Source organism: Triplophysa rosa, linkage group LG20, assembly GCF_024868665.1.
Source record: "Triplophysa rosa linkage group LG20, Trosa_1v2, whole genome shotgun sequence".
NCBI classification, from domain to species: domain Eukaryota; kingdom Metazoa; phylum Chordata; class Actinopteri; order Cypriniformes; family Nemacheilidae; genus Triplophysa; species Triplophysa rosa.
In genome coordinates, this window is record NC_079909.1 from 4213399 (window position 1) to 4224114 (window position 10716).

A 10716-nucleotide genomic window follows, 5' to 3' on the forward strand; every position below is an offset into this window, starting at 1 on the left:
CAGACTACTTCAATGACTCTTTTTGAAAGTTGTTGGTCCTTTTTAGACCTTTTTAGACCTTGACAGCCCATGGGCACTATAAACAGTATTACTGTGTGCTTTATGCAAAACAATGTTTAACTTTTGCATTGCAGTAATTGTGAGAACTGTATTAAGAGAACTATACTTTTAAAACGCATTCTCCTCGAACAGTTAAAATGGATTTAAAACATTGCATCCTCCTGGTCTGAGTGAACTCAAGGTGTGCAACAACACGGTGCTTGAAGATGGAGATATCTGATCTGTCACCTAGCTTCTGAAATGAGTCTTCCATCATCAGCCATCTGCCTATGATTGTGCTTGGCAAACAGACTTGATCCTGGAAAGTCTTTCCTTCTCCAAATTAAATCAGATAAGCTGACTCTGTGTTCCCTTTCATCACATCCCACAACAGAGTTCTTTGTTGGGCTTTTATTTGCATTGGCAGGCCCCTCTCACACAAGGGCAAATGAAACGGATGTATTTGTCAATCCAAAGGGATGGAATACCATAACTTATTACAACACCACTGTGTGTTTCAACAACCCGCCATATGTAAATTTAAGGAACCAATAATAACATTTTGTAGCATTGTTTTTATCCATAAGTCCATATACTGTATAATGTTAGTTAAGGTTTCTTGCACCAACAACAATTCAGCTTTACATTTTATCTACAACTCAATGATCTTTTAAGATAAGAAGTTTTTTGCTAGGATAAATTTAAAACTTCTATAAGAATATATGACCCCATTGAATACTGAATAGCAATGGCAACCATACTCGGTGTGAACTGTGGCGACATAACTTCTAACCTCCTAACAACTTTAATGTTAGCTTGACAAAGCCATACCTTATAAACATAATAAAAGCTTGATGTTTGTAGGTAATAAATCACAGACATACACGCACTATATGTGGTTGCAGATGATCTGAGTGATAAAATGTTCTGGATGGTTCGGGGGGTCTAAATGGTTGCTAGGTGGTTGCTAAGGTTTTCTAGAGGGATGCTGTAATGTTACTAGGTGGTTGCTAAGGTGTTCTGGCTGGAGGCTGGAATGTTACTAAGTGGTTGCTAAGGTGTTCTGGCTGGATGCTGGAATGTTACTAGGTGGTTGCTAAGGTGTTCTGGCTGGATGCTGAAATGTTACTAGGTGGTTGCTAAGGTGTTCTGGCTGGATGCTGGAATGTTACTAGGTGGTTGCTAAGGTGTTCTGGCTGGATGCTGAAATGTTACTAGATGGTTGCTAAGGTGTTCTTGCTGGATGCCGGAATGTTACTAGGTGGTTGCTAAGGTGTTCTGGCTGGATGGGGGAATGGTACTAAGTGGATGCTAAGGTGTTCTGGCTGGATGCTGGAATGTTACTGGGTGGTTGCTAAGGTGTTCTGGCTGGATGCTGGAATGTTACTAAGTGGTTGCTAAGGTGTTCTGGCTGGATGCTGGAATGTTACTAGGAGGTTGCTAAGGTGTTCTGGCTGGATGCTGAAATGTTACTAGGTGGTTGCTAAGTTGTTCTTGCTGGATGCCGGAATGTTACTAGGTGGTTGCTAAGGTGTTCTGGCTGGATGGGGGAATGGTACTAAGTGGATGCTAAGGTGTTCTGGATGGATGCTGGAATGTTACTAGGTGGTTGCTAAGGTGTTATAGCTGTATGTTGGGATGTCTATGTGGTGTCTAAAAAGTAGTTTGTGCATGGTTTGTTGGATGCAGCATTTCATAACACATTTACTTACAGTGCACTTAAGGTGTGTGAACATTGTGCAAAATGTTCTACAGGAACACTAGTTACAAAAGCTTGTTACATTTTTGCTCTTTGAATGTGGAAAACCCTAATAGTTTGTTGGCTAACCATCTTTAGTCATCTAGGGAGGAAGATTTGCACTTAGAGTATGCCTACATATTGCATTAAACTCTATTAAGTTGAAAGCAAATGGAAAATCTGGGTTTTCAATGTGCGTCCCCTTGAAACAAGGAAATGTGGATGATTGCTGTTGGTCAACATTACGGTAATTCACTTCCCAACACTGCCTTACATTAGACATAATCGATACTTGGAAATCTCTAAACCTAGCGTGTAGGAGGCACAGTCTGTGCTATTGGCTCAAAGCATTCACACAGAGAGATCAATTGGAATTCTCCATAACACACTGTCAGTGCACAGAGACTGTGATACAAAACCCAGCTGCCTCGCTGCCTACATAGGCATCCTGCCAAGAGAGATGGAACCTCATTTGACTAGTTTCAACATATACAAATATCATCATTAAACAGTGATCTTTTAAACATACAACTGATTTTGAATAAACTTTGGTGTGTTAGTGTTCAACAGTGTAATACTTATAAAGGCAAAACAACAAATAAGTGCAATAATTATTCATTATAATTTATATTTTTTAAATAGAACTATTTTTAGCAAATAGGCCTACTGTTCTTACACTACAAAGGCCACTAGGTTTTGGAGTAAGTAGGCTGTATCTCTCCCGCTTTCTGTATGATGTCCATATTGGCCTCCAATGAAAACAAACACAGTGAAAACATTCCTGAGCCTGAGCTCCAATCACAAAGAAACGCAGCTCTCATTATCAGCTCCTTTCACTGTACATAAACTTCCACCAAAATCCCCGTAGACACAAAATCCTTTACCTCCACTAACCTGCATAATAGAAAAGCATGAATTCGGCCACAGATTTGGAAAGCACTCACGTAATGACTGATTCAGTACATTCACAGCACTTTAGTGACTGTACGTGTACCAGTGCATCTAGAGGGCATACAGTATCCGTGAGGACGAATGTCTATGGTGTGTTTTCAAAAGAAGAGAAATTCAATAAGCACATGCGACCTGCAGCCTTACCACAGGTGCTCAGAGTCCTGAGCTTCACGTCAAACACGTTTCATTTGAGTTGCAAATGGCTGTCCCACGTTTTTCACACATACAAATATGAGACACACACAGACACACATAGGGTGATTTCTACTTAAAATGCTGAAAAATCAAACATTCAATGTTCAAAGTTCAAGTGGACCCAATGCATTATTTATAAATCAATGCAGCCATAAAAATGTATATAAAATCGTAGTGTCTATTTACACTGAGTACAAATAGCCGGCCTTGTTGGCAGAGACTATTTACACTAGCTCCGCCCACCAATATGTGATTGGAATAGAGAAAGTGTAAGATTGACGCCATTTCAAACAGCGATTCAAGTGGCATAAAGTGTAAAGTCTGTATAGCGCAACTTGGGAGAGGGGGTTCTAATCCCCCTGAAAACCTTCTTTAATCTCTTTTATTACTTTACAGATTATAAAGGCATTTGTTTTCAATAAAATTGATTTAAGACTTAAAATTCATTTTTATTCATAAACTTTAGGTTTAAGGTGAGGTTAGGAGTAGGTATAGGGCTTTAATATCTCAATAAGCTGCCATCATTTTAATATTTTTTATAAATATAATGATTTACTGTCTGTTATTATTGCATAATGTTCAATGCACAACAATACTGAGGTGCAAATAGTAACGTTATCTGCCACTATTTATAAGTAAAAAGCATCTAACTACAATTTCTACTTAATCCAAAGAAAATAGGCCCTACAGCTATTTTTGGTTAGTGTAAATAGTATATCGCTAAATGCTGCTATTTTCACTTAGTGTAAACAGAACTTACTACTATTTAAACTTAGTGTAAATAGCATCAATTGCTATTTACACTTAGTGCAAATAGCCGCTGCCATATAAAATACTTTACAGATGTTTACATTTTCCCAGCTACAAGCATTCAAAAGATGTTCACAATGATGCCACAGAATAGCTATTTTTGGATCCCCAAACAACCATATAAGAACCATTTCTTTCTTACTTTTATCTAAAGCACATTTTTTCCACTAAAAAGAGCCTTTTGTGAAACATAATTAGTGATGCTTTGAAAAAGCATAACTATTGTTATTCGAACATACATACTTCTTATAATTATTCTTGTTCCGCCAAAAGTTTGGCATGCTACTTGTCCCGCAGCTTTTGACGTAGACCCATGAATGAATACATCACATCGACAGGCCTATTCTGGAATGGTGTGCTATGACTTTTATAAGCGATCGGGTGGGGAGGGGGGTGGGTGCGATGGGGGGCGAAAAAACACCCGAAAAATCCCATTGATTTAACATTGCGCCCAACTTTGAGGGATCGTAGCTCCGAGCGAGGATATCGTAGAAACATGAAAATACACGATTTGAAGGGGTTATCAGGCTCTATAAGAACATCACTCACAATGGGGTGTAAGTTGCACCCCTGGGGTGTGAGAGCCTCCCAAAATTTCCGTATACATATAATGGCGCCCATAGACTCCCATTCAAAACATAGATACCTATATATTCACGAGTTATTTTTTCGCTTTGGACCCATGAATGACTACATCAAATCGAGCGACCCATTGAGGAATGGTGTGTGATGACTTTTGGAAGCGATCGGGTGGAGGGGGTGCGATAGAAATAATACACGATTTGAAGAGGCTATCAGGCTCTGTAAGAACATCACTCACAATGGGGTGTAAGTTGTACCCCTGGGGTGTAAGAGCATCCCAAAATTTCCCAATCACAGGAAGCATGCCCATATAAGGCGTAAAACCTCCCGTGTTGAATATCTTAGCAGTACAACCACAAGGGGACAAGGGGGTGGGCTCATTTTACTCAGGCTACCAATCAGTGTGACATGATCATTATGAAGTTATTAAGCCACGCCCATAGCAACCATTTACAGCAACCTAGCAACCGATCCCATAGACTCCCATTATAAAAAGTCCATGTGGATATCTTTGCAACACAGTGTCGTAGAGACAAGGGGGTGGGCTCATTTGACTCACACAACCAATCAGTGTCACAGGATCATCTTGAAGCTATTAAGCCACGCCCATAGCAACCATTTACAGCAACCTAGCAACCGATCCCAGACTCCCATTATAAAAGGTTCAGGTGGATATCTTTGCAACACAGTGTCATAGAGACAAGGGGCTGGGCTCGTTTTACTCAGGCAACCAATCAGTGTCCCAGGATCATCATGAAGCTTCTAAGCCACGCCCATAGCAACAAAACATGTCAGCCTAGCAACCGTTTAGCAATACCTATATCTCTGCATCGGAACATCGTAGAGAGACGGGGGTTGGTTCAATAAACTCATAGGTTAGAGTATTATCAATTGCAGATGCCAAGCCACGCCCATAGCAACCAAACAGGTTAGCCTAGCAACCATTTAGCAACGCCTATATCTCTGCATCAGAACATCATTGAGACACAGGGGATTGGTTAGAGTCATTCGTGGCTTAATGTGTTATCACTCTAGTGCCCAGTTCCGCGGTTTGCCACAAAGCATCACTCACATTTTCTTCAGAAAATGTACCTATCTAGTGTTTAGTTATGATTCTTCTATAGCATCAAAAAAGTGTATATGGGTAATATTTGTCATTAACCACTCTTTAATCACATTTATAAAAAAGGTGCTATTCTTTCTGGGGATTTTTTCTAAATGAAAAAATATAATAGAAAATAACAAGGGTGAAAAACATTTATATTGAATAAATATAAATGTCTGAGATTTAAAAAAAAATTAATAGCATCATTATGTTTTTAGTAAACATTGAAAAAAGGACCCACAGACACCATGCAAGGGTTAAACATAAGGGTTCTATATAGTCTTAAAAGGCATACTAACTTTTTACAGTTAATATTTGTTCTTTACCTGTCTTAACTGGAATATGCATTAATCATGGGTGCACCAAATAAAAATAAGGGTTTGTCTTTGCATTCGTTCATCATATTATGACCAACCTTTTAAATTACTCTGTAACTATATTTCATATTTGAATAACACCCAGTTTTCACACTGACTATATAGATATAATCACATCCCTCTGTACATTTAATTCTCTTTGAATATCCTGTTTTATTTGGAAATCATATTTTGTAAGTAAAATTGGTTGCAGATGTGAGGCGTTCCAAGTAGTTACAACATGACACTTTCAAATTAATAATACAGGTGTGGATGCAGATTTATTTTTGCAAATGCCATTTTATACATTTGGGTCTATTTGTCTGCAGCTTTAAACTCAGAACACAGGTTTGTGATTATTGTTTACGGGTGCAAATCTAGACATTCAACTTCAGATATTTACTTTACGGGTTTTCACATTGGGGCTGCGAGTGTACATTTTAGCATACAAGTACAAATACTTCATTTACAAGTTTTCAATTTAAGATGTACAAGCTCTCAAGTTTTGCTACTGAAATACCTTCATATAGAAACAGCAGATATTTTAGTGTAACTTGTGCCGTAAGAAAGTATCAATGAGATGTGTGTTTTTACCTATTTACCTATTTTCTGTTTCTGTTGAACTATTGTATAAAATAAATATCACACTCGCAATTGTGCCATTATGGCTACATATAGGCACACTGTGTTTACTTGTATTTGGGACAAATCACAGTCATAATGATACAGTATATCCCATTACAAACACTTGCTCATCTCATATTGCTTCAATGGGTAGAAATAAATTATTTAATTCTCATTCTAGGAGACATAAAAGTTCTCTCAAGAATCCCCAACACATTCACACTATGTCATGGAGGCAGATGCAGTTTCTGTAGGGACACAGCAGTGAGCCGTCGCTCTGACATTCAGAAAAGAGAGAGACGGTGCTGTCACTCAAGCTTCAGCTGTCAGACTGTCTCCTGCATTCACAAGTCTCTCTCTCTCTCTCTCTCTCTCTCTCTCTATGGGCCATTTTGAGTTTATGAATCTTTTCTTTCCAAGCATAGACTGTAAATATGTTATGAAAGGCGTGATGATCACCAAAAAGCATTGAAAAACAACCAAATGGAAGAACAGGCCTTTTCTGACAGAATTTATTGGGAAAGCTTTAACATACCTATACAGTACGTATATTTAACATCAGTGGCGTCGCTAGGCTCTTTTTAGGTGGGCTTTAGCCACCCTTAAATTCTAGCTTAGCCCCCTTAAAAATTGTGAGTAATTATGTAATCTGTAGAGGAAATCGAGATCGCTTTATAGTCCTCTTTAAAACTCTTATTATGAAAACGGCAGCAGGCTGTGTTTTTTAGCGCATTATTCAGTTCACAGTGGCACAGAGTGGAGTGAACATCATAAGCAGAGTACAAGGTGTGTGCATTAACATGACATCTGCATCTTTGCCATTCTTTGTTATAAATGCAGCTTACATAATATGATGTGGGAGCGATACAAGACCCTATCCTATCCACTCTCAAACATTTCGTCTGCATTCACCCCTCATCACATTGTTAGCTAGTTGTTTACCTCCAGCAAAATGAAAGCACTTCACACCAATGACGGCCGGCATATTTTAGAAAAAGATCATTATGAAATTGTAGCGCACAGAAATGTGTCATTCATGATGAAGTGCTGGTAGTTTTAAGAGCCCCGGAAAGACGATGGGCAGATAGAGTTAGTTCAGACCGGTGCAGCTGTGTTATTCATTGTTCTGAGTTCCGATCACAAAAGTGTACCTATAAGCTCTTTGTCATTTTCAGATGATTCCGTACTTTTATTATTAATTTAAAACATATTGTGGATGTGATAACCACTGAGCAACAACAGTTTCCTCTGGAAAGGCCTAAGCTCTTTGATTTCAAGGAAAGCGCTAGTATGCATACATAATCAAAACAGCCTTGTGTGATTGAGTACTCCCAATTCATTGAAACAATCTGCCTTCTGATTTGAATGAGTGGCTAAATAACATCTGAAGCAATATCTGTTGTTCACAGCACAAACACAAAACACTTCAATAATCACAGCGCGGGCTGATATTCAAATTAAGCACACTGAAGCCCCAGTCGTACATCTGCCACGAACAAACAAAGAAAATCAGCATCCACCCACCACAAAACACTTATATATATATATTTAAAGTTAAATAAATACATTTGTACAGAGGGAATACCAGTGCTTTAAAGGCAGCATTAAAGAGTGAAACAGTTTTCAGTAAAATCGTTGGTTCATGAAATGCAATTTGAGTGCTGATTTGTTGTCAGGATGGACAGAATGTGTTTGTGCTCTGCTTGTGTCTGTAGTTAAAAGAAAACCTATCGTTATACAACAAATATGCAACAATGATGTGGGGGTTACACCAGAATGTTGAAGAAATATCAACACAGTGCTGCATTGCGAACGCAATGATCAAGCTAACAGGATGGAAAAGTCCTGCCTACGTAACAGCTAAATGTGTATGTGCAGAAGGTTTGGCAAGTAAATTCAAGATCAGCTAAAGAAAAAGAAAAAAGCTAAATGTGCCTTTTATAAGAAATACTGTAGAACTATTTGGAAAAACACAATCAACTGTTGTGTTGCAACAACTGTGTAACTGGCACAGGCATTCTTGGCATGCCAGTTATTTTTACTGTTACATTAAAGAAGAGAGCAGAGGTTGTGCATTCTTAACACAAAAATGTGTTTACACAGTGTAGATGACGGAGTCACGGTCTTCCCTCGCTACAGTCCTTGCATTTGGGTGAATTATACTTTAACAAGAACTAAATAAACCTCCTAAGTTTGTTAACTACATAAATAATGACTATACACTCCCAACGGCTTAAATACGTTTCTGCCGAGCTTGTTTTGCAGTGCTGTGGTCTACATGACGCCTGACTGAACTTGCAGCCCCTCTGGGTGTTTGTAACTGTTCGTGAGGGAGACGTCAATGCAGCGCAATAGCGTAAACACTCAAATTGGTTTCCATGTATCTAGGTCACTCCAAGGCTGTAAAATCTGCTGGATACATTGCATAGGCACTCGAAATACATTTCTGACAGTCAAGCAAGGACAGAAACACATACATCAAGTGTATGCAAATTTTATAATAACGCTAGGAATTGAATAATGTTATTTGGACTGGCAGTCAAACTGAGGGGGAAGATGAAAAAATGAATCAATCTAAAGCTGTCATAAGAGACAGCATGAAATGACTTACATAACTAGTAGTGAAAGGCATATTTTATTGGCCAGGCTGATAAATCAACCCATATTTGGCCATTTTAAGATGAACCCAATAAGCTAGCAACGAGAAAATGCATTTTGCTCTCAAAGACTCTTTAGCCTTGCCAAGAATAATGCATATCATTTTAAATAAATACATAATGTGTATAAGAAAAGAAATGTACTTTTTTTAATGTTACATGTGCCACCTCACACACTAGAGAGAGTAGACCTAGATGCGCAAGCAACACCAAGGTTGTGGGTTCGATTGCCAAGAAGCATGCATACTGACAAAATACAAGTAAATGCATTCAATGAGCATCTTCCATTGCAAAATACAAGAATGTAAAAGTGAATTTTTGTGGACATCTCAAACCATCTACGAACCTTTATTGGTAAATCACCAGTAACTAAAGTAGTAACTAGTTTCACCCTCTTGCTGGTGCTATAGAGACAATTTAACCCATAGGTATGAAAGGACTGGCAGAACATTTAAAACACAGGAAAGCATCAACACAAAACTATTGAAGGTGCTTCAAAACCTTGCAACTGCTATCCTTTCTTGTGCAAATCACTTGATAATTGGATGCTCATACATTTCAAACAAAGAGTAAAGCCCAGTGAGATTCTGACACCAACATGTTTTCTTTAGTATAATACAATCCCCTGAGAAACACCACAGATATGCACAATCCGATTCATCTTCATTCATCTCAACGCTGAGATATTCATTCAACATACCACTAGCTGTAGATTAGACTCTAGCACGTGTGGTCTGAATGCATAACAGCTTTAAAAGCGTGATCGGCTAAAGAATATGTTGTAAAAACATACTGCAAACGCGGGAAGCCGTTCTATTCCAAATAAATGCGCATCGATGCTTATAATGTATTAAAAGGCAAGAACATTTTGATCAGACGGACAGGTGCTACTGTACGCGTCATGTACGCATAATGTAGTGACATACTGAAGCATCAACCACCATCACATTAAAACATGTTACTGTTGCACCTGACTGTTGAACTGACGGTCTATTCATTAAACAGAATATGTCAAAATAAATCTGTAAAATGCTATGACAAGTGCGATCGCCTTCTTGTGTCATGACAGCCGCAAACTGGATGTCCTGAATGTGACTGCAAGCTTCCGCGTAAAGGAATATGGTCATATATTGCTTTAGTACTAAGTCTCTTTGAGTCCACATTTTCTAAATTGTTTATTTATGTGTATGTGGTCGGCTATGTCCACTTGTTTAAAAGGCTGTAACAGATGATGCATTCATTTCGGATATAACGTGCGCGCACTTAAACTGAAACCAGGCGGTGTTGCGCATGACTATACAAAGTGTTTGCTTGCGATCAGATGAGTATTGCAATGACCGCAACCAAAAGCACCCGTATTCACCTTTGACATAACAATTCTAACGTTAGATCTGATATGTCTTCTGTACAGTAAAACAGAAGAAGGCGATCATTTACAAAACGCATGCCAGTTTCGATCAATAAACGCAGTTCAACATTGCGCTATAAGGCGGATCATATCACTTACCTGAGCTGTCAAGCGCTCGTCCAGGTGTGGATCATGGAGGTTTGGTGGTTAACGCAGCGCACTGGTGTCGATCCGGTCCCGCCCAGATCCCGTCGACTGTTTCTCGGTGAAGCACCGATCGTACGGGAGAGCTAGAGTGACTGAGAGCAACA

General features: G+C 38.8%; 1 protein-coding gene across 4 annotated transcripts in view; it reads right to left on the reverse strand.

Annotated features, from left to right (window-relative positions):
- Positions 1 to 10679, reverse strand: part of LOC130571602 (band 4.1-like protein 1) — a 103410-nt gene extending 92731 nt beyond the window's left edge. For all 4 annotated transcript variants that reach the window (XM_057362720.1, XM_057362719.1, XM_057362718.1 and 1 more), the window contains exon 1: positions 10565 to 10679. The gene's annotated coding sequence lies outside the window, so the exon portion shown is untranslated. The remainder of the gene's footprint in view (positions 1 to 10564) is intronic.
- Positions 10680 to 10716: the final 37 nt, after the last annotated feature.